This window comes from Erinaceus europaeus, chromosome 11 (genome assembly GCF_950295315.1).
Source record: "Erinaceus europaeus chromosome 11, mEriEur2.1, whole genome shotgun sequence".
Classification (NCBI taxonomy): Eukaryota; Metazoa; Chordata; class Mammalia; order Eulipotyphla; family Erinaceidae; genus Erinaceus; species Erinaceus europaeus.
The window spans coordinates 109,625,510-109,648,606 of NC_080172.1; positions in this window are offsets into that span (position 1 = coordinate 109,625,510).

Here is a 23,097-nt window from a genome sequence, read left to right on the forward strand (position 1 = left end):
CTAAATTATTAGAAATCATTTCATAATCTGTTAAGGTCTAGCATAGATTTAGTAATGATGCACATTTTTGTTTGTTCATTTTTTGTTTTTTGTTTTGTTTACTCAGTACTACTCACTTCTGGTTTATGGCTGGAGATTAAATTGCCACATCAGAGTCACAAGTATTAATGTTTGTTTTATAACCACTGTGCTATCTCCATGGCCCTGCCACAGCTTTTTGTTCTTTTACAGACACTGCATTAAAGTATGATGTATTTACTATTTTGACTTTTACAGTATCCCTTCACCAACCCTTTAAATGTCTGATAAGATCCAAAAAGAATATGATTTCTCCCCAAGTTTAAGTGAGCTTTTGTTTGCTTTTAAAGGTTATTTATTTGTTAATGAAAGGGAAGATAAAGAGAAAACCAGAGCCTGATGCTGGAACATGGAATTCCTAGGAATGAGCTCAGGACACCATGCTTGAAAGTCCAATACTTTGCCACTGTACCACTTCCCAGGCTTACCAAACTGCAATTCTATCGCCTTTAAAAATAAATAAAGTGAAAGTTTTTTTTCTTTCTTTTATTCCATGAAGGCTTAAGCTATTTCTGACACTAAGTTGGACTGAATGAAACTGTTTTCATATATTTTGGGTTTTAGGAGAAATTCTTCAGGTGCATTCTGGTTTTAAGTAATTGGCTGTTACTGTTATTAATAAGAATTATATGGCTAAGTCCCAATGCCATGCACTAAAAATTTACCCCTTAGGATCAATCTTCAGTAGTAATTTCAATGTGTTGAAATATAATTTCTAGTTCACAAACCTCTTAAAGAAACAAAACAGATATGGGAGTTTAAGTTTGAAATAATAGAAACCTCCTAGACTGTGATGCTTGGAATTAGAAATGTATAATAATTAGTCATAGTTCTTCAAATAGAATCAGCTTTCTATAATTTGTAGGAATAGACTGATACATGAGCCATTTATAAGGGACTTTTAATAGTGATTGTTTTTCTATGTAGCTTTTCAAATGCAAGGAACCTCTGGTTATACTGCTTTCTATAGAGCCATTTTCTTTAACTTCAAATCTTGTAATACATATTATTTGAGTAGCTCGAAAATGTATTATTGCCTTTAAGTAGGTTGTGAAAATTACCAGCTCACACAGATTTCATCAATATGTCTCATGCTAGGTTTTACTCCTGATGTAAAATAAAAGAAATTGACCTTCTTTCCTTTCTACCTGATATAATATGCTGCTTACCTTGGAAGAAAAGAAATGAGTCTGCTGATAAACAACTACTGATGTGTATTTTTAAGTATGGGCAAATTCTAAGTAAAGGTAATCTAGGATTCCGTGACCCTGCCTGTTTAGGCAAGAAACAAGCAGCAGCCCCCTTATGGGTATTCATTCTTTGTATCCTTGTAATTTTTCCTATAGATATTCTACAAAAAAAAATCTATTCCATATTCTTCAATTCTCTATGCTAGTATCTGCCATATTTTAAAACTTGATTCAACAATCATTCCACATATATCATGACTTGTGAAATGCTCAGTAACTTTCAATAAAAAAGATTAAATAATTTTACATAAACACATTTAAAATGTCAGGAGAGGAAAAATGGATCTATTTGAAGTTGATTGTTGTCCATAGTTCATAGAAAACAATGAAATTATCAAGAAAGCATCCTGATATTATATAATCCCTTTGACAATAAGTCAAATCTAGACTTTTAGAATTACATATCTTAAAATGAAATTAATATGTGTAGTAAGATGATAGAATTTTTTAAAGAGCTTGTCTTTGGTATAGCCAAGAGAATGAGAATTTGTACTGAAATACGTTAATGAACTCTATGCCATGTGCTTTTTTACTAATATGCTTAATCAGGAGTGTGTTTATTATTTTATAACCACCATCATTTTAAATATTGCTGTGTCAGAGGTCTCAGCAATATCTCTTTTATAAAATATACAGCCATCCGAATCCTAATACCCAAATATTTAAACAAATTTACTGCAAAGTCATGTATTTCTTTCATTATATAATCACAAGTGATTTTACTGATGCATCCTGGTTGCCAGAAGTCAGATCAAAACATCTTGAAAAAAATGCCAAATTTCATTTTTTTAATAATTTTTGTTGTTGTTGTTTGAATTTAATAAGAAATTCAAGTGGTCTGGGAGGTGGCACAGTGGATAAAGTGCTGAACACTCAAACATGAGGTTCTGAGTTCAGTCCCAGCAGCACATGTACCAGAGTGATAATCTGGTTCTTTCTCTCTCTCCTCCTATCCTTCTCAGAAATAAATAAAAATATTTAAAAAAAAAAGAAATTCAAAAGTTGTGCATATCATCAAGGAGTCTATAGGAAAGAGCATACTCTATACAAAACCAAGATTGAATAAAGCCTAATTTTCTTCTCTGATGTTCTTAACTTCATCTGGAGAATCATTTCAGTTTCATATCAATACTAGGCTATTTTACTGTTTTATTCCTGAACTGTGAATGGATTTATGAAGCTCTTTCTTCTTGTAAGGACTCTGAGAAATAATCACTTTTTATTCTGAAATAAAAATGGAGAGCCCATTCATAATTAAGATGATTTATATTTTCAAAATAATATTGCTTAGAAGACCAGGGTGATCTGTCTCTTGTAAAGTGACTCATTGCAAGAATAGCTAGAGAACATGACCCTGAAACTTCACAATGAATAGGTTTTATGTTATGTCAACACTTCCAAGATCAGTATGGTCTCTAAAGAGTTCAAGAGTGAAGTGGAAGCACTCCTATCAATGATACTTTTGAAAATGTAATGTGTTTTCCAGGTTTCTTGAAGTCAAAATCAGTGCGATGGGAAGTTGACTGCTCCATTTTCCACTAGTCAAGGTGGCCTGTGACTAAGGAGACAGGAATATAGTGCTGGGTATTGGATATTTTGGGCATAAGTGAAAAGAAGTTCCATTTTCCATTTCCAAGTGGAAAATGTTGTCAAATTAATAGGTAAACTTAACTCTATTAAATTCTTTTTTATCTTTCCTCTTGATATATACCAATATTCTCTATATTTTCTTTCCTTTTTATGGCGCTCCTAAATATTTTTGTCAGTGTATTTTGTCTACTGAGCCTGGACAATGCACACACTTCAGAGTGGCCTGTTTTTGGTGTGCTGTCTGTTTTCTCTGGCATATTTTGAACATTGATAATTGGATACCTTTACAAAGGCATGCCTGAGCTGAGGATACTTTATCTTCCGTGTAACAACCCTATATTCTCTCAGGATTTAATTCAAAGACCACTTTGGAGAAATAATGTATACCACTGGTTATTTTACCATTTACATGCAAAGAGCCAGCATCATCATATTTAAAGATTAAAATTCCCCAGCTAGATTGGAAGTTGCTAGAAAAAGAAAAAAAAAACACCTTTCATACAAATTCAGAGTGTGTGAAAGACATGTTTGTTTTCTTGCTTCTTTCTCTAGTGAGACATAGGATAGAAGTAGTAGAAAATATAGACTGTTCACTATCGAAAGTTACTCACATTTTAAGACATATTCATACTTAAAAACTGCTCTGTGAGACCATCTCAGCTAAAGATGAGTTGCAAGTATTTCATTAAAGCAAACACTGAAAATGGAGTCATATTAAATTTAGCTATAAAATTAATTTTTTCTAAAAGAGAAAACTTGAAAAATATAATAGTTCAAGCCTCAAGTCCCCACCAGCAAGGGAGATGCTTCACTAGCAGTGAAGCAGTGCAGAAGGTCTCTCTCTTTCTCTATCCCTCTCTATATTCCCTTCAATTTGAACCTCTCTGTCCAAATTAACAAAAATAAAAACATGAACAATTAGTACACGTGAATGAGTTAAGTCAAGCTGATATTTAAAAAGTATATGATGTATGGCTTTTGATTCAGATGCAAACTGCTTCCTTCTCTTTGTTGAGAAAATATGAAACAAATTAAATAGATAGTAAAAATGATTCACTAATTACAAAAACATCCTTTGCATAGGAATTTTTTGAATATTTATTTATTTTCCCTTTGTTGCCCTTGTTGTTTTATTGTTGTAGTTATTATTGTTGTTATTGATGTCATTGTAGTTGGATAGGACAGAGAGAAATGGAGAGAGAAGGGGAAGACAGAAGGGGGAGAGGAAGATAGACACTGGCAGACCTGCTTCACTGCTTGTGAAGTGACTCCCCTGCAGATGGGGAGCCAGGGGCTCCAACCAGTATTCTTACACTAGTCCTTGTACTTTGTGCCACGTGCGTTTAACCCTCTGCACTACCACCGGACTCCCTGCATAGGAAATTTTTTTTTAACTCTTTATTGGGGAATTGATGTTTTACATTTGACAGTAAATACAATAGTTTGTACATGCATAACATTTCCCAGGTTTCCATATAACAATGCAACCCCCACTAGGTCCTTTATCATCCTTCTTGGATCTGTATTCTCCCCATCAACCCACCCCAGAGTCTTTTACTTTGGTACAATAAGCCAATTCCAGTTCAGGTTCTACTTGTGTTTTCTTTTCTGATCTTGTTTTTCAAAGTCTGCCTGAGAGTCAGATAATCCCATATCCATTCTTCTGTTTCTGTTTCTTTTATTTCACTTAACATAAATTTTTCAAGGTCCATTCAAGATTGTTGGGAAATATGCCAACTCCCCCCTGCTCCATTACTTAAAGCTGTGGTCTATTTACATAATCACTGCTTTACCAGAGATCCACCCTGCCTGCAGGGCATTGGTTTAATCCCACTGGTTCACACTCTCCTTTTGCTCTGCCCCCTCTCCTAGTCACACCCTACCACTTCCTTCATGGTATGTATAAAAGAATCTTCTTTTCTGATTAAACACACATTGGATTGCCTTCTAGCTCCACGAGTCCCAGAGTCTCTCTCCTGTGATGCTAGCCTGACAGGAGTTCCTGATCCCTCTCCCACGCAGCAGTCTAGGTTGGCTCTAGTTGAGTTCTCTCGAACCCAGAGAGCACATGCTCCGAAAGAAGCACCCTCAGGCTATCCCTGCACAAGATCAGCTGAAAACGGTGAAGTCATTATTTTTTATAGCTGAATAGTATTCCATTGTATATATATATATATATATATATATAAAATATATAATATATATACAATGTATATATAATATATATGACATATAATAATATATATCATATATTATATACATATATACATATACATATACATATACATATACATATACATATACATATACATATACATATACATATACATATACATATACATATACATATACATATACATATACATATACATATACATATACATATACATATACATATACATATATATATATATATACCACAACTTGCTCAGCCACTCATCTGTTATTGGAAACCTGGGTTGCTTCCAGGTTTTGGCTATTACCAATTGAGCTGCCAAGAACATATGTGTACACAGATCTTTTTGGATGCCTGCATAGGAAATTTAAAGCATGTTAAGGATTTATCTATCACTTGCATCATTTACGTGGTTATGTTGAATCTAGGGACAAGGGAATGAGAAGATACTGTAAGTTTGAATTTACATGATGCCATTAATCCAAACAAGACAAAAATGCATGTCTTCCAAATATTTTACTCAGTTCTCTGGCCCTGAGGTTGCGAATTTCATAATAACATGAAGAAAAAATTAAAAGTAATAACTTTAAAGATTTATCATAGCCAGGCAACATATTATATATATATATATATATATATATATATAACCTTTACAGTGCATTCTCTTTCTTATTGTACTACCCTAGGTTCTTTGCCCCTGCCCTGGCCCTTTTTTAATTTATACATAAAATTATTATCATAATCTTTAGCAGGACCTCCCATTTAATTCTCTCACCTTACCACATGTCCTTCTTTTATGGTGACACTTCTCAAATCATATATTCCAAACATCCTGCTGCTATCAACCTCATTTTCCTCTAAATGTTCTAAAATTGGTCACACCCTAAAAGGTCAACCTTGTTTTTCTACTTTAGATGGTTTAACATGTAAAATACTACTTAAATTGGATCAAGTCAATTAGTCTTGACTTTTCAGCTCTATTTTGAATGTCAAAATTCTCACCACAATGCTATACATAAAATAGATGTTCTATAGACATACACGGTAATTGGTTAATAATAGGAGAGTTATTTTAAGTGTTTGTGTAGTACTAGTACATTGCTACATGTCCTACATTTTTGTAATGTTACTGTTTAATTCTCTACATGTAAATATGAGTACAATCTGCGACTGTAGGAGGAAAATCAGAAAAGGCTTCTTCTCCCACCCAAACCACTGTTCTAAAACTTCTCCCTAATGAGATTTGCCTGGTTTCATCATCTTTCTCAGAATTCTAAAAGTACTTCCATATTTAGAGGAGATGAATGTATTTGAATACCTGACTGGAGGGCAGTCAGGCTGTAGTGCAGTGGGTTAAGTGCAGGTGGCGCAAAGCACAAGGACTGTCATAAAGATCCTGGTTTGAGCCCCAGCTCCCCACCTGCAGAGAAGTCACTTCACAAGCAGTAAAGCAGGTCTACAGGTGTTTATCTTTCTCTCCCCCTCTGTCTTCCCCCTCCTCTCTCCATTTCTCTCTGTTCTATCCAACAACAACGACAGCAATGATAACTACAACACTAAAAACAACAAGGGCAACAAAAGGGAATAAATAAATAAAATAAATATTTTAAAAAAGAGAGAAGAACCTGGGTCTGTCATATATGTGAAACAGATACAGTATTCTACCCAATACTTTTAAGACAATATGTAAGTAAAAGGATACAGAGCTAGCAACCCCTATGCAAGAGCATAAAGAAAAGAGCTCATTTTTTTTCATATTGAGTGGCATTATGAATATTTTATAGGAGCTCCCATTGCAATTATTTGGACAATGAAATCTTTCAGAGGAGGATTCGCATCCAACTTTAGCATTTGTCTGTAAGACAGGTATTCATAAATTTCCACTTCCTTGGTTTAATTTGGATCTTAGGTAGGCAAACAAGCAAATGTTTCACAATGGATCTTTTCTTGTTAATCCTTCCAGTGATTAGCTTCTTTGTAAATTGGTATTGTCCAAACTCAATGAATATTACAGTTGGGTCACTTACAGAGGTGGCTTCTGCTATTAAACCTGGTTCTATTAAGAAAATTGCATTTGGGGGTGAGGAGGAGTGGACACAATTGGCAAGGAAAATTTGCAAAATTTCTAATAAACTCATTATTGGTGATCTAGACTACTGATCAGTATTGCCATATAAAGTCTAAAATTATCCATGGCACAAGTAGACTCTTGACATTTTGTCCAAGCATGTATCTCTGGCCAGTAATAATTAACTGGAAGGTAAAGAACCAGACATTTTCTTAATACAAGGCACCTCTCTCAAAGTTAGGGCTCTTCCTGTTTTAATAATCAAAAGGAAAAGACCTTTGGTACTTAATATTTAAACAAAATGTTTAATATTTACACAGTAAAGTTCTTCTTCTGATATTAAACCAGCATTAAAGCAGGGATGGAAATTGGTTTATAATCTCTGACACTAGGCCTGGAGCCTTGTAGTGTAGTAAACAATGTCACTCTTCAGATGGGCACCACCTGCAATGGGTTCAGAAATGTCAACTGTAATTAAACATTATATTTCAAGAAAAATTCATAGGTTATGTACATGAAGGACTGCCTTCCACTATGAGGAATTTCAAAGTGCCATGCTGTGTAAATAAGAAGCAGGTGTTTTTTTTTAACTGCATTTTTAAGGCACATGCATATTACTAAATTAATATTATTCTTCAACACATGCTCTACATTTAGAAATTTAAAGATAATTTCATGAAACTTGACTGGTAGTGATATATCTCTGTTATCAATTAACCCCTCTAACTACAAGTAAGGAATGCCGTGAGTGTGTGTGTGTGTGTGTGTGTGTGTGTGTGTGTGTGTGTGTGTGTGTGTGTAGGGGGTGGTACACCTGGTAGAGTCCAAATAGCACCATGCATAAGGATCCAGGTTTGAACTCCTGGTCCCCAACTTCAGGGGGAAGCTTCAAAAGCTACAAAGCAGTGCCGATCTCTCTCTCTCTCTCTCTCTCTCTCTCTCTCTCTCTCCCCTCAATTTTTCTTAGTCTATCAAATAAATATATTTTTTTTCCTTTTTTTAAAAAATTTTTTATTTAAGAAAGGATTAACGAACAAAACCATAAGGTAGGAGGGGTACAACTCCACACAATTCCCACCACCCAATCTCCATATCCCACCCCCTCCCCTGATAGCTTTCCCATTCTCTATCCCTCTGGGAGCATGGACCCAGGGTCATTGAGGGTTGCAGAAGGTAGAAGGTCTGGCTTCTGTAATTGCTTCCCCGCTGAACATGGGCGTTTCCCTAGTAAGGTGTGTCTCTGGGGAAGCTGAGCTCCAGGACATATTGGTGGGGTCTTCAATCCAGGGAAGCCTGGCCAGCATCCTGGTGGCATCTGAAAACTTGGTGATTGAAAAGAGAGTTAACATACGAAGCCAAACAAATTGTTGAGCAATCATGGATCCCAAGCTTGGAATAGTGGAGAAGAAGTGTTAGGGAGGTACTCACTGCAAACTCTAGTGTACTTCTGCTTTCAGGTATATATTTTGCAGTAGTTTATGGATATGTGTGAACATAAGCTCTCTCTCACAGAAACTGGTGTATATCTAGGTTATGGGACTTTGTTAGAAGGTGAACCACCTGAGATGAAATTAGAGTGTACTATGAAAGGAAAGGTCTCACCAGAGTAATGAAGCTGAAAGGTTGTCATTCCACACGTGAAGTCTCTGGACACAGTCTGAGGTGAAGCATGTTGAGGTGGCAATCGTTGCCTTGGTTAGGTTGTGATCGGTGGATGCAATATTATTTGGTATGGATTGGGAGACACATACGGGAAAGTGGGCCCTATCCAAGGGTTCCAGGACTGGGGGAAGTAGAGGCTCTATAGTGGACATGTGAGGTTCCTGCTGTCTTAGGGTTCCAAAAGACAATCGATAGTTAATGTTATCATCACATTATTTGGTAATTGGGTTAACTTTGAAGTCCTTTTGTTATGGTTTGCTGTACCGTATCCAGTATCTTGTATACAGCTGTGCTATTGGATGCTTCTAATCTACTTGGTCTAGGCTTTTGAGAGAGTCCGCATATCAAATACACAGCCTATATATTAAAAAGATTCAGTTTGTGTTTTGAGAAACTTTGAGACGTACAACTGATTTTCCCCCTCTCATATTAATTAACTACTGATTTATATGTCGACATTTTGCTAGGAGTGTACATAAACACCATTCCCACCACCAAAAGACTGTGACCCATCCCTCCCACCCACTCCCACCCCCCACTGTCCCAGAAAGCTGCATGTCTACCCCTCACCACAGGGTTTTTACTTTGGTGCCCTACTTACAATTTGGTCAGGTCCTGCTTTTAGTTTCCCTTTCAGATCTTCTTACTCAACTTCTGTTGATGAGTGGGATCAACATTTTTAAAAGAATGTTGTAAAGGAGGAGGAAAATATCTGATTTACCAAAAACTAACATGGTACACTAATGGCCAGGTTGGAATGGGCTCTCATCAGCCTCAAATATTTCTCCTTTATAAATTTAATACTGACTTTTAATTTCAATTAAAACTGGAAGATTTATACTTTTTAGAAGGATGATAAGGTATTCAAAGTTGTGGTGACCACCTATATCTTCTGTGATGTTCCCAGTCCTAGTGAGAATTAGAATAAATGATTCAACTAAATAGTGTGTACATGTGAAAAAGAGAGGAAGAAAGCCTCTATCTTCCCCCTAAATCGATAAAAATCCCTTCACTTCTTTCAGTAGCAATTTGTTTAAAAAAAACCTAACATAATAACTCAGAGATTTAAAATGAACCTTTCATGCCCTATAACCCTAATATTGAATATCACTTATATTATTTATTTTGGATACTTTCAAAGAGAAATTGAAAGGGCACACAGATAAAGAGAGGGAGAGAAAGGCATAATACTTGCAGCACTGTTTAATTAATCATGAAGTTTCCTCCTTGCAGGTGGGGGTCAGGGGCTTGAACCCAGCTCCTTGCTCACTGTAATGTGTGTTCGCTAAAGCAGGTGAGTCAGACCTTGCCTCAGTAAAGTTCATTGTAAAGAGTCTGCTTTTCTCTAATTATTTAAGGTGACAAGGAGAAAAGTGACTATACCTCTCATTCATGTCCTATCCTCATTCTCTGAATTACTTCATTGCCAAATAATTTTTGAAAGGCATCACATACCAAAAAGATGGCCTGACTATGCTTATGCAAATAAGCTTAGATTCATGATTAAGAAGAGTTTTATAGCAATACAGAGCCTCACCACTACTAGGCAGGCACTCTGCAGAGAGGCCTGGCACTGAACAATGGAGTCATGGCAATTGCAGAACTGGATCTGAATTGAGACATTAATTCTTGATTATTACAAAGAGTTTCTTGTTAATAGCAAAAGGCAATCTGCATTTAGATTCTTCTATGTGTATTTGATGAATAATTTTTATTTCTAATCAGATTTCCTTTAATTAATAACCTTTTCTTTTAAACATTTTACTTATTTGTTGGATAGAGGCAGACAGAAATTGAGAGAGGAGAGGGTGATAGAAAAGGAGAGAGAAAGAGAGACACCTGCAACCCTTCTTCACAACTCCTGAAGCTTTCCCCCTGCAGGTGGGGACCGGGGGCTGAAACCTGTGTCCTTGTGCACTTTGATATGTGTGCTCAACCAGGTGTGCCACTGCCTGGCCCCTATTGGCCTTTCCTTTCAGTAACATGATAAATATAAAAGCTATGTGAAAATGTAGGGAAAAGGACATAGCACGTTAAGGTAAAGAGATGTAAATGCTCTAAAAGTATTGACTAAGATAATAACCAGATTCAACAGTTGACATAACAGGTAACTACTTGAAGAAAATATAGCAACAGTACGTTAAGAGTAGCAGGGCTATGAGTAATGACTTTCCCATTTCCCAAATTTCTGTAATGTGATAATATGACTTTAATTATTAAAAGTCTATGTCTAGTAAGAAGATAATCACCTTGGGGAATTAAGAAGTCCATGATGTACTTGTTCAATGAACCATAGTAATGAAGATGTGGAGAAAAAAATTGCTGAAAGCCTGGATTTCTTTGTCTTCACATCCTCTATTCAATATCAAGCAGCTCAAGGGGGAACTTTAGCAATACAGGATAAAGAGCCGGGATAGGATACCAGAATCAGAGTACTAAGTTGATCTGAATCTGTAACTGCTGGTAAGCTCATTTCAGATGCAAGTTGTTAAAGATTCCCTTTACCTTTCTGTTAAAACAGTGCTTCCTGATCTCAAGGTAGAAGAAATAAAAGTGATGATACCTATCCCCACTCATAGTTTGTTCAGTCGTAAAGGTCTTGATTTTACCTACATTTACTGCTACTATAAAATAGGATTTTGACATAAATTACCCATTGCTTCTGCATAAACCACCATTGAATCAGAGTATACATGGATATTAAATTTATAATGTATTTTTTTAATGAAGCAGGGAGATAGGACATATCTTACACCATAATGCTAGTAAGTGAAACAACTGGCTGGGCACAGGTGAGGAGTTGGATTGTCTCACAAATTTCTACTTTAAAAAAATCCTACTTTTCAATCAATTAATAGTAAATATTTTATGTGACCTTGAAAAAAAATCTCTCAAAGCAAGATTCCCTTCTATATCTCCCAATAGACTTTCCTTTTTTGCAAAAAAAAAATTCTGTGATTTCAATGCGTCTATCACAGAGACAACAGCAAATAACTCCTACATGATAATCTTTATTAGCCAGCCAGGAGCTTTTAGGGGTGCAAATATACAGGGTTCCAACTCCAGACCTTTGGTATAAAGATAAGGTGAAGAACTGGACATCCATGAAAAAGTAATTAGAAAAAATAATCTTCCCTTGAACCTTCTTTGCCTGCTGAGATGGAAAAGGCTTAGGAAGAAGAATCCTAAAGCACTACACCTATCAAATAATAAGAATTCATTTAGGACAAATACAATATTAAAAGCTAATTTCCCACCACAAAATTAATTGATTCACTTTTCCCTCTACAAATATATTACTAAAACTTTCTCACCACACAAAGTCTCCAAACAAAATTAATGGCTTTGTTTTGAAAATTAATTAAGATATTAAAAAATTATATTTCCACCAAGATCTCTGCTACTCCGATTAAATATTAACCAAAAACTGTCTTCTGCTTAAATAGAATTTAGCCTTTGAAGTGTTTTTATTCATCTTTTCTGATGTAGGTGCTTGAAATTCTATGAAAGTGCTGCTGCTACCCATTCTGGGCATCACTTACTGTAATTTATTTTCAGAACATAATTCTATTTATAAATGAAAATCCTATTAAAAGAAGACAAGAAAAATTAGTCCTAGACTTTGCATTGCTAGAGTAGAAACAAAATGAGCGGCCTAACCTGAAGTGACATTTACAAATTACCTGTTAATTTAAACCGGGTTGAGGGATGACAGAATTTAGTCAGACTGACAGGAAGTACCGAAGGAATGACAGTTGGGTCTAGAGCGGTCATAAAGCTCTCACTACTGGCACATTTATCTGTGTTCCTTTACTACCCCAGCACCTCCCCAAAAGCTTCCTCACTAATAAATAATATATTTGTAAAAATATTTACATTTTTGGCAGATTAGTCAGGAAAGGCTTTACACAGCCAGACACTTTTTTCCCCCTTTGTTAAAGGGGACACATTCATTTCTTTAGAAAGGAAAAAAAAAATCTTCTAGCTTCATCTGAGTAAATAACGCCCTACCCATCCACCACCACTATGCCACCTATTTGAGCCCAAAGATCAGTTGCTTTCTTTATGAATGCTGTTGACAAAGTCTGAGGGCACACGAATGCTTCAAGTAACTGGCAGTAAGTGGGTGCAGAGATATACACATCATGCTCACACGCCACCTAACTGTCTCTGAGAGACAATACTACCAGAAAGAGCACATGCTCCTTGGAATTTCTATTTGATATTCCAAATGTAACATCCAAAAAAAAGTCTGGTAAATTCAGTTGAAAAGTATAATATTTTAATGGTAAGACAAAGAAAGGGAAGAAATTATTTAGCTTTCTTCCTTCCTTCCTTCCTTTCTCTTTTTTTCCTTTCTTTCGTTCCTCATTTAAACTTAAAATATGGGGAAGAAACTATGTGGTTGACAGCACAGGTGGAACGGACTCAATTTATAGCACCACATAAAAACAAAATAAGACAAAGCAATAAAACATTTTAATGACAGAAAAAATACCCTGGGGTCTCTATCTCATTAAAAAATAGCAATATAAAGCTACCAGTCATATTGTCTACAAATACTGTATATAGCTAAATAAATAAATTGCTAAGATGGTAAAACTTCAAAGTTTTTTCTTTAAAGGTTTCTTTTCTTTTTCCTTTCTGTTATACTTGATAGGACAGACAGAAATTGAGAAGGGAGGGAGATAGATATATAGTCACCTGCAGACTTGTTTCACCACCTGTGAAGCTTCCTCCCTACACATGGGGAGCTGGGGCTTGAGCCTGGGTCCTTGCACATGATACCCTATGAGCTGTAGCAGATGTGCTATTTTTTATAAAGCGTGTATTTCACTTTCTATTTATTTATTTATTTATTTATTTATTTATAGTTAAGAAAGGAGACATTAACAAAACCATATAATAAGAGTGGCACAGTTCCACAATTCCCATAACCCGATCTCCATATCCCATCCCCTCCCCGATAGCTTTCCCATTCTCTATCCCTCTGGGAGTATGGATCCAGGGTCATTGTGGGTTGCAGAGGGTGGAAGGTCTGGCTTCTGTAATTGCTTCCCTGCTAAACATGGACATTGACTGGTCGATCCATACTCCCAGTCTACCTCTCTCTTTCCCTAGTAGGGTGGGGCTCTTTGTTAGGGTTTGGGGTATAATACCCAGCATCTTGTATATAGCTGTGCTACCGGTCTAGGATTTTGAGAGAGTCCACATATCAAAGACTCAGCCTATGTATTAAAAAGACTCAGTCTGTGTTTTAAGAAGTTCTAGACATATGATCAATTTTCCCCTCTCATATTAATTAAATAGTGGTTTATATGTTTACATTTTAATAGGAATGTACATAAACACCATTCCCACCACCAAAAGACTGTGTCCCATCCCCACCCACCCCTGACCCCCCCCCCCCCCCGTCGCACCAGGAAGTCCAATGGCCACCTGCCCCTTCAACACAGGGTTTTTACATTGTGCCCTGCTTTCAATTTAATCAGATCCTGCTTTTAGTTTCCCTTTCTGTCCTTCATTTTGATGATATTTATTCTTCCAATCCATGAACGTGGGATGTCTTTCCATGTCTTGGTATCAGTTTCTATTTCCTTGAAGAGTGACTCATAGTTTTCAGTACACAAGTCTTTCACTTCTTTGGTCAGCTTTACTCCTAGGTATTTTATTGATTTTGTTTCAACAGTGAATGGGAGTGTTTTCTGGTTGTCTTATTCTTCATATTTAGTGTTTGCATAGAGAAATGCCACTGATTTTTGTACATTGATACTGTAGCCTGACACCTGCTATATTGCCTAATAATTTCCAGTAGTTTTCTACTGGATTCTTTAAGTTTTTCTATGTATACTATCATATCATCTGCAAATAGTGAGAGCTTGACTACTTCCCTTCCAATCTGTATTCCTTTGTTTCTTTCTCTTGCCTGATTGCTATGGCAAGAACTTCCAATACAATTTTGAAGGGTAATGGTGATAGTGGACAACCATGTCTAGTCCCTGATCTGAGGGGAAACATTTTCAGCTTCTGTCCATTGAGTATGATATTGGCTGTAGGTTTGCTATATATTGATTCCACTGTCTTGAGGAATTTCCCATCTATTCCTATTTTTTGTAGTGTTTTGAGCATGAATGGGTGTTGGTTTTGTCAAAGGCTTTCTTTGCATCTATTGAGATAATCATGTAGTTTTTGGCTTTGCTTTTATTGATGTTGTGAATGACATTGATAGACTTATGTATGTTGAATCAGCCTTGCATTCCCGGGATGAATCCCACTTGGTCGTGATGAACAATCATTTTGTTATGCTGCTGTATCTGGATGGCCAAGATCTTGTTCAATATTTTGACATCTATGTTCATCAGAGATATCGGCCTGTAGTTTTCCTTTTTTGTTGTGTCTCTATCTGCTTTTGGTATCAGGGTGATGTTGGCTTCATAGAAGGTGGAAGGGAGTGTTCATGTTTCTTCGATCTTATGGAAAAGCTTTAGGAGTATGGGTATTAACTGTTTCCTGAAGGTTTTGTAGAATTTGTTTGTGAAGCCATCTGGTCCAGGACTTTTGTTGTTGGGGAGATTCTTAATAACAGTTTCGATTTCTATGTCTGTGATTGTTGCATTTAGGTTTTATAGCTCTTCTTGGTTCAGTTTTGGAAGGGCATATGCTTCTAGGAATTCTTCCATTTCTTCCAGATTTTCTAGTTTGGTGGCATATAGTTCTTCATAGAAGTTTTGCATGATTTTCAGGATTTCTGTGGTGTCAGTTGTGATATCTCCTCTATCATTTACAATTCTGTGAACTTGAGACTTCCTTTTTTGTTTAGTGAGTCTGGCTAGGGGTTTGTCAATTTGTTTAATTTTTCAAAGAACCAACATTTGGCTTCATGGATCTTTTGTATGGTTCTCTTATTTTCGATGTTGTTTATTTCTGCTCTAATTTTAGTGATTTCTGTCCTTCTGGTTGCTTTAGGGTTCCTTTGTTCCTCTTCCTCTAAGTCCTTAAGGTGTGCAGTAAGGTTGTTTATTTGGGTTTTTCTTGTTGTTTAATATGTGATTGCATGGCTATTAGTTTCCCTCTCAGTACTGTTTTAGCTGTGTCCCAAATATTTTCATAGGTTGTGTTTTCATTTTCATTTGTTTCCCGAAACATTTGAATTTCCTGCTTGAGTGAGTCTCTGACCCAGTGGTTCCTAAGCAGTATGTTGTTTAGTTTCCAAATTCTGAGACTGTTAATAGTTTTCTGTTTGTTGTTAAATGTTAGCTTTACTCCATAGTGGTCTGAGAAGATACTTGGGATGATTTCAATGCTTTTGAATTTGTTGATGCTGTCTTTGTGTCCTAACATGTGGTCTATCCTTGAGTATGTGTTGTGTGGATTTGAAAAGAATGTGTATTCCAAATTTGGGGGGTGAAGAACTCTGAAAATGTCCAAGAGGTCTAATCTGTCAATCACTTTATTTAATTCTCTTGTTTCTTTGTTTATTCTGTGCTTTGTTGATCTGTCTAAGTGTGAGAGTGGGGTATTGAAATCTCCCACTATTATTGTATTACTATTGATGCGTTTTTGAAATTCTTTGAGTAGGTGCTTGCTGTATTTAGATGGTCCCTCATTGGGTGCATAGATGTTAGTAATTGTTAAATCTTCTTGGCTGATTGATCCTTTAATCATTATGTAATGTCCTTGCCTATCTTTTATTACTTTATATAATTTAAAATTTATTGTGTCAGACATAAGAATGGCTGATCCTGCCTTTTTTTTGTGGTCCACTAGCCTGTAGGATAGTTTTCCATCCTTTCACTTTAAGTCTATGTTTATCTTGTTGGGTCAAGTGGGATTCTTGCAAGCAGCATATGGTTGGGTTATGTTTTCTGATCCATCCTCCCACTCTGTGCCTTTTGATGGGTGAGTTTAAGCCATTGACATTTTTTGATAATATGGATTTAATGTGTTGTACTGCCATTGTTCAACAAGTTTTTATTTGTTCTGATATGTTGCAAGTATTATGGTGATGCTCTTGTTTATAAGAGGTCTTTTAGAACCTCTTTCAGAGATGGTTTGATGACGGTTGCTTCCTTTAACTGTTGTTTGTCTGAGAAGGTTTTGATGACTCCATCTAGTTTGAATGAAAGTCTAGCAGGATATATTATCCTTGGTTGAAACCATTTTTCTTTCAGGGCTCGATAGATATCTTGCCATTCTCTTCTGGCCTTTAGAGTTTGGGTGGAGAAGTCTGCACATAGTCTTATGGGTTTCCCCCGTATGTGACTTTTTGTTTCTCTCTTGCAGCCTTTAGGATCCTTTCTTTATCCTTACTCTTTTCATTGTGACTATGATGTGTCTTGGTGTCTTCAGGTCTGGGTTGATTCTGTTTGGAACTCTCTGAGCCTCTTGGATCTTAATGTCCTTTCTGTTGTTCAGGTCTCGGAAGTTTTCTTCTATTATTTCCTCTAGAATGTTTGCTTCCCTTTCCTTTCTTTCTTCCTCTGGCAGGCCAATTATACGAATGTTACTTCTTTTGAGATCATCCCATATGTCTCTTCTGTTGTTTTCAGTGTCTCTCAATCTCTTTTTGAGCTCTTTCACCTCTTTCTTAGTTTTCTCTAGCTCATGCTCTGTCTGACTAATTCTGTTTTCTGCTTCTGATAGTCTGCTTTCCTTTCCCTCAGCTGCTTTCTTCATTTCAGCTATTTCAGCTTTCAGTTTTCTAATTGCCTCAAGGTAGTTAGTACTTTCCTTGAGGGTCTCATCTGTTGTTTCCCTAATACTGCTATTTCTTTCCTCCAAAGTTGTTTTCATTTCTGTGATTAATAAATTTATTATTGCTTGCATGCTTTTCTTATCTGTGGTTACTTCTGGCTGATCTGAAGTTTCTTCTGGGCTCTTGTCTTCATTCATTGTAGTAGAATGCTCTTGATCTACCCATTTTTTAATGTGTTTTTTATTTTTATGTTCTGTTGTTCCTCAGTTATTGTGTTTTGTGTACAGGCCACACTATACTAAATGCCTTTATGACAAATGCAATCACCACCCTCAGAAATTACAATAGTAACTAAAGCAATTCCTGAAGCAGTTTAACCAATACCAGTTAGTCCCACAATGTCTTCAGTTCATGAAATAATATCAACCAAATCCAAATGAAAAGGAAATAGAAAGGGAAAAAGGGGATAGCAGGAATAGACAAGTATGCAAATCTACTGTACACTGTATATTCTAGGAGTAGCAAGAGGAGAAGGGGAAGTAGAGCGGAGAAAGACACAAATAGAGTCTGCTCTGAGTCAGATTTCTTCCCTGAAATAGTTCACAAATGAGTATCATGAATTCAGAAGGCATAGGGAGGAGGAAGGGAGAAAGGAAGACAGGGGAACAAAAGAGAGAAAAGAAAAAAGGAAAGAAGAAAACAGTTAAAAAAAAAAAGCAGTGAAAGGAAAGTTGTGTTTTTTTTTTTTTTTAATTGCCTTGGATGTGGGAGAAGGGCAAGAGTGGATAGAGGAGGTATGAAAAGTGAGACAAGTTTCTCTCACAGTGAGTGATAGTTCTTTTCACCTAGCAATGGAAGGTATACTAAGAGTTAATTTTGGTCAACCTGAGGGAGGGGGGGCAAAGGGATATGCGTATATATATAATAGTATTAGTAAAATATACAGAGTAAAAAGCCCAAGCAGTAAGTCTGCAGCTTGGACCGCTCCCAGTTAGCATATGCACATTGAGTCTAGACAACTGATTGAGAAAGAAAACACAAAACCAAACAAAAGGAAAAAAAAAGTTTCCAGCAGTCTTTCCCAGGCTGGGTGAGGCTTGCTTGATTAGCTAATTGTCACTCCAAATGGGTCTAAGTCCCTTACTCAGAGGAAAAACAAAAATAGCCTAGAAACTTGGAAGAGAGGTTGGAGTGGCACCCTGGTGGGTCAGGAATCTTGGTAAAGAAAGGAGCTCAGTGGGGAGCCTGCTAGCTGCAGCTCCCAAACCCCAGGTCTGGTTATGGGGAGAGGGGGGTTGAGAGAAATAATTAAAAAATTTCCTTTCTTTTTGCTCTAATTTTTAACCCAAATTGAATTATAGTCACCTCCTTGGACTCATGTTTAGGATACCTCGTTTGTCCCTCTGAAGGCCAGGATTTCTAAGGCTTTCTAGCAATTGTTGTCAGAGCTCATACTGGTGCAGCTACCTTACAGTAGCCATCTTGGCTCCGCCCTTCTGTATTTCACTTTCTACCTACAAAAAGATACAGTCGACATATCCTAAGTAGCACTAATAAAAACTGTGTGGTTCTATATGTATACATGAACACACACAAATACAACACAATATACACACAACCCAAAGCACATACATCATATACCAACTGGTTTTCTTTTTCATAGCAAATGTTCTTATCAAAACAAAACTAGTATTTTTGAATTATTGATTTTAATCATATTTTATTTGTTATTAATAGTTTGTTGCAAGATTATGAGATTTACACCTAAGACTAGTATTTTTTCAAAGCAGACCAGTATCTTTAATTAATAAATTCATTATAATAAATACATTTAAATAAGCATAAAGCAAAATAAAATCACAAATGTATTTAAGTTAAAACGATAAATCAAAAATAAGAAACCATCACTTAAATTGACAATATAAAGACATTCTGGTGTTTCATCTACTTGTAGCTTGACTAAGACCCACACTTACATTTTCCATCTTCAAAAAGATTTCTCCATTTGCAAATTAAGCAACTTTAAAGGAATTGTTTCATTCTTTCTACTTGTTTATCCATTCTGCTATCATCCCTATCACTATAGGGAGAAATCTGTAACATAAAAGCAATGTTGTTCAGAAGGAGTAGGTAGCATAATGGTTGTATAAAGAGGCTCTCATGGCTGAGGCTCCAAAGTCACAGGTTCAATCCTCTGCATCACCGTAAACCAGAGCTGTGCCTCAAAAGCTTCACATATTGTTTCAGCAAATATTCTGAGCTGGTAAATTATTAGGTGTAGCCTTACTTATTTAGACAAATATCTCAAAACAAATATTGTGATGAATATAACTGTGAGACGTAATAATTATAAATATATTGTTTTAGAAGAGGAATGCTACCAGTAAAAAACAAACAAAAAATAAAATTTTAACCCAATGTTCCTGATTTTGCATCATTTATGTTCTAGTGTAAAGAATGATTTAGTTCCTCATGATAGGATAATTAGAATAATTACAGAAGTAATGAGTATTTCTCTAGAAAGTAGTTATTGAGAGACAAAAATACTCAATCTCAGCAAAAAGTCTGGAGTTAAATGATGATATAGTCTATTAGAAAAAAGTTCTTTTTCATTCAGTTCCTCAACTAGTCTAAATGAAAAAAAACTATCACATTTTAAAGGGCTCTCCACAAAGTCCTACATTCTAATTATCAAACCATTTAAAATTAACACCAAATTTAAAGTTCACAGAAGAAAATCAGGGAATGAAGTCAGGTGGTAGAGTACTGGGTTAAGTGCACATAACGTGAAGCGCAAGGACTGGAGTATGGATCCAGGTTCGAGTCCCTGGTTCTCCACCTTCAGAGGGCTTGTTTTGCAAGCGATAAAGCAGGTCTGCAGGTGTCTATCTTTCTTTCTCCTCTCTGTCTTCCCCTCCTCTCTTGATTTCTCTCTGTCCTACCCAATGATAACAACAACAACAAAATGGGGGGGGGGGGAATGACCACCAGGAGCAGTGGATTCCTAGTGCAGACACCAAGCCCCAGTGATAGCCCTGGAGGCAAAATATATATATATATATATATATATATATATATATATATATATGTGTGTGTGTGTGTGTGTGTATATATATATGCAGGGAACATTAACTCTTCATCCACCATTCCAATATAGCAATGCTCTAAGAAAGAATATTAAAGGCTCTGTGCTTCTTCTGACACATAAAGAAACACATTTTTGCATTACATGCTACTTTTGAATCTTTCTTCAATCTGAGTTTACAGATAAATTATAAATTATCTCTGTTTTAGGATTCTCTGTCACATAGCTGTCAAGAAAAATATGCCTATTTGGACAATCCTGGTTATTTCTACAAGATTTATGAAATGTTACTTTTCTTCAAGATTGATATCCATGTCCTTATTCAGTATATCAAGGACATATGATAATGATAGCGATCAATGTTATTTTAACACTGCACAAAGGCCAGAGTGTCAAGGCCATCACTTCATTAGACAACAGGACTATTGATTATTAACTGAGACTAGCTAAAATCGAAATATCTGTACAATCTCCCCATACCTCCTCCAAAAAAAAAAGTAGCCTAGCAGATTACATACTCTGTCAACTACTGTGAAACCTTCTCAAAACCAAATAAATGTAAGGGAGGTTATTTCAATGTATATTTTACAAAGCAGAATTTCTCTATATGATTCTCTATGATCTTTCCCACAAAATTGAAATCATTTGAGATTTGCAGCCTTGCCTAAGTACTGACTTTATTATGTAAAAACTGTTTAGAACTTGGTGGAGACAGGCTCTCTGCCTCTCATCCTCTGTCCAAAAAGTATGGTCACTGGGAATCGTGATGTCATGTAGGCACCAAGTCCCAGCAATAACCCTGAGGGAAGGTTAGGGAAATTGAGAAGTCATTGGGTAGGGTACTTTCATAGCCTGAACACTACCTGGTTTGAGCATCACGTGGGAGGTGCTGTGACAAAGGAGGAATCCTCAGTGTGTGTCCTGAGGTCCTGATTCCACCTGGAAAAAAAATTAGGGAGGTGAAAAGAAGAAATTGAGGGGAAGTGGAATAAGAACATGGTCTAGATTTGAGAGGGAGTGAAAGCAGAGAGAAAGGAAGTAAGAGATTACCAGTGTAAAGGGAAGCAATTAAGAACTACTTATGCCTTACCTTTCATATTTCTGCCATTATAGAACAGTAAATGTTTTCCAAGTATCACAGGGCTAGAGGAAATAAGATTGTTCTTCCTCTATGTTTAGAAAAGTATTATTGTTTAGCTGGTTCCAATCATTTTTACATGCAAATTTATCAGTAGCTCATTCTCTTTGCCCTGAGCTATGAAATTTGTACAATCTCATTACAGGTGTTAAAGAGGCCTTTCTGTCCTGGAGTCATATTTCTGGAGTCTAAGGCAATTTCCCCAGAATATGTGTTTTAATTGGACCATGCTTCCTCATCAACACAATTTCCCTGTTGACCAGGCCTCTGTGTGCATACACTTAAGAAAAAAAAAAAAAGGTTAAAAGGAGGGCATTTAAATAAATCCAACAGGTTTGAAAGAGTGATTTGGACATGTACTAATGAAAGTACAAAATGTAATCCTAAGAAAAAGCAAATGCAATAAGGCATGTGGTAAACTGAATAGTGAGAGCCAAAGGGCGATGCTCATTGTCCAGAGGAAGGAAAGTCCACTAATCTTTCTGTTAAGCTGGTTTTCATTTGGTTCTCAACTATGCTTACCCTGGACCAAATTTGTCACCAATTACAAGTCTCTAATCACTATCAAAGTCAAACAAGTCAAGGGAATAATGAATGGAATTGCATGGACATTCAACACCCTGTTCTTTCTTGTTTTCACAAAGATCATTTTGGAGTGCTGAAAGGTAAGGACCTTGGTTGTTTACAACTTGGACTACATTCTTTGCTTTTTAGAAGAACCATCACAGTGGTCTTGACAATGGAACATAGGTGATGGCACACCTGGTTGAGCGCACATGTTGCAATGCTCAGGGACCCAGGTTCTAGCCTCCAGGCCCCACCTGCAGGGGAAAAGCTTTAGGAGAGGTGAAACAGTATTACGGGAGTCTTTCTGTCTGTCTCCCTCTCTACTACCCACTTCCCGCTTGATTTCTGGCTATCTCTATCCAACAAAGATAATAATGTTAAAAAGTTATTCTTTAAAAAAGAGAAAGAGAGTGGGAGACAAGCAGTTTTGGAGGTACTAGGCAAGCATGGCAGACTTCTTTTGATAAATGAGAGACCCTAAAAATGCAAATATTGAAAGTGAAAAACAAGCTGGAACAATTTAAAGCAACAAAATAAATGATAGTATTGGATTATAGCCCAAAGTATAAAACAAATATAAGTCCATACTGCTATAAATAAGTGAAGAAATAAATACATGAGGAGAAGAAAGTTGCCTTAGAATTAATATTGATAATTTATGTACTCTAAGTGGTTGTCTTTAGTGTTCTCCTATATATTTTTATTCTGTCCATGAACTGGACTGAATTTGGTAAATTGTTTTCAAAGAATGGAGTGTGTAAGGTAAAGTGGACAGTAATTTTATAGTA